The sequence below is a fragment of the Peromyscus eremicus genome, chromosome 3 (assembly GCF_949786415.1).
Source record: "Peromyscus eremicus chromosome 3, PerEre_H2_v1, whole genome shotgun sequence".
In the NCBI taxonomy this organism is placed as follows: domain Eukaryota; kingdom Metazoa; phylum Chordata; class Mammalia; order Rodentia; family Cricetidae; genus Peromyscus; species Peromyscus eremicus.
This window is the reverse complement of record NC_081418.1, coordinates 67,758,285-67,764,269: the sequence shown is the minus strand read 5'-3', so window position 1 is coordinate 67,764,269 and position 5,985 is coordinate 67,758,285. Positions and strand designations below refer to the sequence as shown.

Genomic DNA, 5,985 nt, shown 5'->3' with positions numbered 1-5,985 from the left:
CGCAGCTTGTCTCACAAAAGATATGAAGAGTTGCCATAGAGCATGCTTCTATCCACATTCATCCCTAGCTTCTCAGCATCCACCATGTTGAAGGCACTGGGGACACTCCTTGACCATGGCCTTTGAGTCACAACAAAAAAAGCACAGCCACAGTGAATGGGGTCAGAGCTCACCCATCCATGTTGACAATCTTGTGGCCTGAAATGGGGGGCAAAGTACATGCACAAACCTATTTGCCATGCGTTCCACTCTTAAGCTAGAGAAATGAAACAAGCATCCTCCACGTCTCCCTCACTTTCTTCCCTCCCATGGGGTACAGAGGAGCTTCTCTTTACAACCCCTTGTGACATAAGCTAATCACAGACCTGTGTGGTAGAAGCTTCCTGACCCACAGCTACTGCTCTTGTCACAATTGCCCCAGGTTTCTATGGACTCAGCCATGTTTTCTGTGCTGTTGGGGGTCATCATTAATGCAGGATGTTGCACAGTAAGTAACTGTAATTCATTTCTGTCACCAATGTATCATCCAATAATTAAGTAAGCCGGGGAGTTAGCCTAAACATCTCCGGTATTTTACAGAGAAATTAGGCAGTAGACATTTGTTGAGAGTACATCTTATTAACAGAGAAGTTTCCTTTCAGCATTACACATATGTAGTAACGTCATCGTCAATAAAACATTAACATACGCAGATTCCATTATTCCAAACAACATGCCTATGCGCTCTCCAGGACACTCTATCCATTTTGCTGATGAAGTCAAGTGATTTGCCTACAGACATAGTGTAGTTGGAGAATTTTTCTCCAGGTCCCGCCAAGCCCTGCAGTCCCACAACCTATGTATAAAATAATCACTCAGACACTTACATTACTTATAAACTGTATGGCCATGGCAGGCTTCTTGTTATCTACTTCTTCTATCTTAAATTAACCCATTTCTATTAATCCATAAGTTGCCACGTGGCTCGTGGCTTACCGGTACCTTACATCTTGCTTGTCATGGCAGTGGCTGGCAGGTCTCTCCCACTCAGCCTTCTACTTCCCAGAATTCTCCTATCTCCTTGTCCCTCCTATATTTCCTGCCTGGCCACTGGCCAATCAGTGTTTTATTTATACAGAATGATATCCACAGCAGACATAGCACCAATAAGTGGTAGACAGGTTCCTTTAATAAAACAAAAGACAATAAAAAATTTCTCTTTGTTTTATTTTTAGAATTTTAGACATTACTATAATTATATCACTTCTACCCCCTCTCTCCCTTCCAACTCCTCCCACTCCCCTCACTCCTTCTGAAAGTCATAACCTCTTCAATTATCGTTACATATAACAATATATATACACACACGTATGTATGTGTAAATACAACTTGCCGTCCATTTCGTGTTGCTTAGATGTATATGTGTTTACAGATAGCCACATGGGGTCAGATAACTTATCAGAGGGCTCATCCCTGGAGAAGACTTACTCCCTCTCTTAACAGCCATTAATTGCTTGTACTGCTTTATCTAAGCATAGGGCCTTGTGAGATTTCCCCTATTCACGTTGGGGTGTTGATTAGTGTCATTATTGTGAGGTCTTGTTTAGGTGACCACATGGTTAAGATTTCATGGGTGTAACTAACTCCCTGTCACATATAGAAAACACTACCTGGAAGCAGATGTCCTGGTGCTCTGGCTCTTACAGTCTTTCCACCCCCACTTTTGTGATGTTCCTGGAGCCTCAGTCGTAGGGGTTGTATTGTAGATGTCTTAGCTGTAGGTGGTTACCCCATGTGGTCAGTTGTTATCTGCATTTTGACCAGCTGTGTGTTTCTGTGGTGGTCTCTGTCTGCTGCCAGAAGAAGCCTCATTGAAGAGAGGTGAGAGTCGCACATATCTGTGGATATAAGAACAGGTATTTAGAGTGAATTGGAAATCACATTGGTTTAGGAAAGTGGTGGTTATAGGTTCTCCTCTAGAGCCAATGCTATCACCAGCCACGGGAAGTTGGCTAGGCTTACAGTACCAGACATGGACTCCCTCCTACTGAGTCGGCCTTAAGTCCAATTAGACGGTTATTGGTCACCCCTAAGCTAGGTGTCGCTATTGTAGGCTCCAGTGTGTCTTGCTATGTTGAGCGCTGCTGTGGTTCATAGGTTTGCAGCCGGGTAGGACTAATAATCACTTTTCTCCTTTGGCAGCTTGCATAGCTCCCTCCAGTCTGAGAGCCAAGCCTCAGGGAGGAGGTTTCCAGGTCTGACTCCAGCTTGATTCCTCATTTTAGTCTTGTGTTTAAAATGTGTGGTGTCTTCAACAATAGGGCCTTACCTTCAAGTTCTGGAGGGCAACCCAGAGCAATCACAAAAACCTATATATTTGAAGGGGGGGGGGTGTCTGTTGGACTTCCCTGACCACCAACTCAAAGGGGGTTTCCCTTGCTTGGCACTGGGGTTTGTTAGATAGTCTATGGCTTTTTAAATCACTTACAAATTACTTTCATGTTGATTGCTGTCCTGGACACAATAGCTAGGATATGGAAACAAACTAGTTGTTCATCAGCTGATAAATGGAAAATGACAATGTTGTACCTTGACATAGTGGAATTTTATTAGGGTGTAAAGAAAAATGAAATTTGAAGGTAAATGGATAGAACTGGAAAATGTTATACTGAGTAGGGTAATCCAGACCCAAAAAGACAAAGGTTTCACTCTCTCACTCATGTGTGGATCCTAGCATCAAATCTCTAGATTTGTGTGTTTAACCTGGAGGACCTATAGAACCCAGAAGACTAGAGATGGACCATTGGGATTGGGAAGGGAGAAGAAAGATCTTCAGGAAGGGGAGATAGTAGAACATGGCTGACATGAAAGCGGATGGGAAAGGATGGGAAGAAAGTTTAAGTGGGGAAAAGGATGGGAGAGTAGGGCAAAGAAATGGTGGGGGGTAGCTAACATTATATCTGTTTGAAAAAAACATAGAAACTTAACTGTTTTACACACACATGCACACACACACGAGAGAGAGAGAGAGAGAGAGAGAGAGAGAGAGAGAGAGAGAGAAAGAGAGAGAGAGAGAGATTAATTAGAGCTACCCTGAACAAAAGATGATGTTCCTCCTAGAAGCCAGAGGTTGCCAAATACAAAGCCCAGTGCCTGGTATGGGGCACCATCTCTCAAGCTGTTTGTTGGGGTGTTCCAGGGACCCCTAGAACAATACAGGCTATTGCTATTGTTCTTGGTTGCTGACCAGAACTTGATGGCAAGACCTTGAATACATCACATATTCAGGTCATAGGACATGGAGAAATCAAGTTGGTATTGACCAGGAAACTCCCTCCATGCTAGCTAGCTTTCATAATTCCAGTGGCGCTATGTTGGCGGCTAGATGAGAAAATTCACCAATACTCTAACCTGGCTGTGAACCTTGAGAGCAGCAATAACAATCAACATGGCAAGATATGCTCAGGGGTGCAATAGTTACAGAAACGTTATGGGGGTAACCAACTGCTTTCTGACTGGATTCAAGGCCCGCTCCACAGGAAACCATTTTGGGGGAGCTCATAGACTCAGGGGTGAACCTACTACTATTATTTTGCTAAGTGAACATAGTCTCAAAGTGCCCTCTAAATTCCTATCTCTCTGCTCACAGATTAGTGTAACTCCCAGACCTCACCAGTGAAGTTTTTTTGTGGAGTGTGCAGCAGTTAATGTAGAAGCTCACAATTGGTCCAAGTGCAGATACCAAGCACCCATGGAGTGCTCAACCACAAATGGGATGTCTATATCACATCCCTCAAGCAAGGCTAGGAGACCAACATGGAGGAGAGGGCAGAAAGACAGTAAGAGCCAGAGGCTAGGGAGGACCAGATTGAAACAGCACCTTCTGAACATGATAGAACCAGGTAGAATTGCATACAACGTGTTGGGAGGTGTGGTTGGATGTTCAACCATGCCCTTGCTGACTCCTCCCTCTAGGAGGGACGGTGAGTAGTCAACCATCCCAGCTGTGGTGACCTTTTGCCAACAGGCCAGCAGAACTTCCGAAGATGAGTGGCAATGCAGCTGGAGGACAGTTCTGTACTCTGCTTCACAGACTGCAAGTGACAAGCCCTGCTCGGAGCCTTTGCTGCTACGGTCATGGTTTCCGTCAGTCCTCATCTGTGGAAGCCCTTCAAAGACCAGGAGGGCAGGCTACTTAACGTGTGTTTAGAAGCCATCCCCTCACAAGCCCTAGACTGGAAAGGTTGCTGGTGTGTGTGTGTGTGTGTGTGTGTGTGTGTGTGTGTGTGTGTGTGTTATGATTGTGTGTGCACGCCCATGCCCTGACGAGAATGGAGGAAACCTACATAGAATCTTGAAGAATCGTCCAGCCAGGGCTTCCCAACACTGTGTGACTGTGGCAAGATGCACACCTGTGTGCACACATCCAGGGCAGCCTCAATGTGGTCATTTCTTCAAACATTTCTTCTTCTCCTCAGGCAGAGGAAATATGGAACCCTCGTCATTCCTGGAAAGTGAGAGAAGAATGTCCCAGTGGCCAACTTTGGATGTGATTCCATGCCGTTCTGAGAAATTTTGTGCCGCCTTTGAATTCCCACCCAAACTTATGCAGTAGAATCACACCCAGAAAGCTCCCCAAGCTGTCCTTCCCACAAAACAGCCCAGCACCGTGTTTTGTTGTCCCAACAATTTGTTTGTTTTCCCTCATCCTACATGGTTTTCCTTGGGAAGAGCTGGACCCCTCATTCCAACTCAGTGTATCCCAACCTGGTTTAGCACCACTATAGTTTAAGACCTGCTGCTCACTGTTTGGTCGGTTCCTAGTTCAGCTCTGGAACACACACACACACACACACACACACACACACACACACACACACACACACTGCAAATAAAATCACTTTTCCGTTGGTAGCACAGACACTACAGGATTTTGTTCCTACTCCTTCTCCTTCTCATGATGAAATGACCCATCTATCTAATTCTCCTGACTTTTTCACCTGCTCAGAAGTGACAAAGTGTTCTGCTCTGCTCTCCAGGCCAGAGGACAGACCATCAGATGTGTGGGAGGAAAATCAGCCCAATCACTGGTGAGCATCGTGTCTTTTGTTTTAATTGTATTGAGTTAATGTTTCCCTTCATTTTACACATCACTCTGTTGGTCCCGTCCAGCTTCTGTTGTTGGGAGATGCACTTTGTTCTTACAGATGATTTTTCAACACTTGGCTTATAGGTTTGTTTTTAATTATTCTCCTTCAATTTCCTTTCCCAGGCTCCTGTCATATTTCATAGAGGACACTGCCTTGGGAAATTGCCGTCTCTTTGGATTTCTTCACGATGCACAAACGTTCACAATCTTGGCATTTCCATTTGCGTGCTTCAATCTCTGCACCCTTGTTTATGCCGTGGAAGATGTTCAATTAGTATTTACTCAATAAATGAGTGAGGATGTAGCTTACATCTTCCCACACATCTATACTGAGTGTTTAATTGCCTGTCTTCCACTGTGTGCCAACTGAAAAGGCCTTAGAAAAGCTTCTTTCATGGGATAAATGTCTCGCTTTTCCAATGCGGCCCTGACACTGAATGCCTTCCACCCATTTTATCTTTGCTCCCAGGCTTCATTTTTCACCTTTTATGTTCTATAGTCTTAATTTGCAGTGGGTTTCTGCATCTTTTTGTGATTGCATATGCTGGTGGATTTCTAAGTTTTCCAAGTAGGAGAGCTAGCTCACCCCCTCCCTGAAGCACACAACTTGGCTGTTGGCTGGTTGGTTTCATCCCAGAATACTATAGGCTCCGGGTCATGGTTTGTGGGTTCAAGGTCAGCCTCTGACCTAAAGGTAGCCAGTGCTGGTTCATGCTTTGTAGTCAGACTTGGTATTAGAAAGGCAAGCTAACTAGCCACCAAGACTCTTTCAAGCAAGTTTGACTGAGAAGGAGAGGAAATCCTTGGGTGGTTATGATGCAGGAAACAGCAGAGCAGATGCTGAAGGCAGCTCCAGG

At 44.8% G+C, this 5,985-nt stretch overlaps 1 long non-coding RNA gene across 1 annotated transcript; it reads left to right on the top strand.

Moving 5' to 3' along the window:
• Positions 1–421: 421 nt before the first annotated feature.
• Positions 422–5,012, top strand: LOC131905863 (uncharacterized). The gene is made up of 3 exons (XR_009378063.1): positions 422–487; positions 4,007–4,179; positions 4,458–5,012. It is a non-coding gene; the product is annotated as an uncharacterized LOC131905863 (long non-coding RNA).
• Positions 5,013–5,985: the final 973 nt, after the last annotated feature.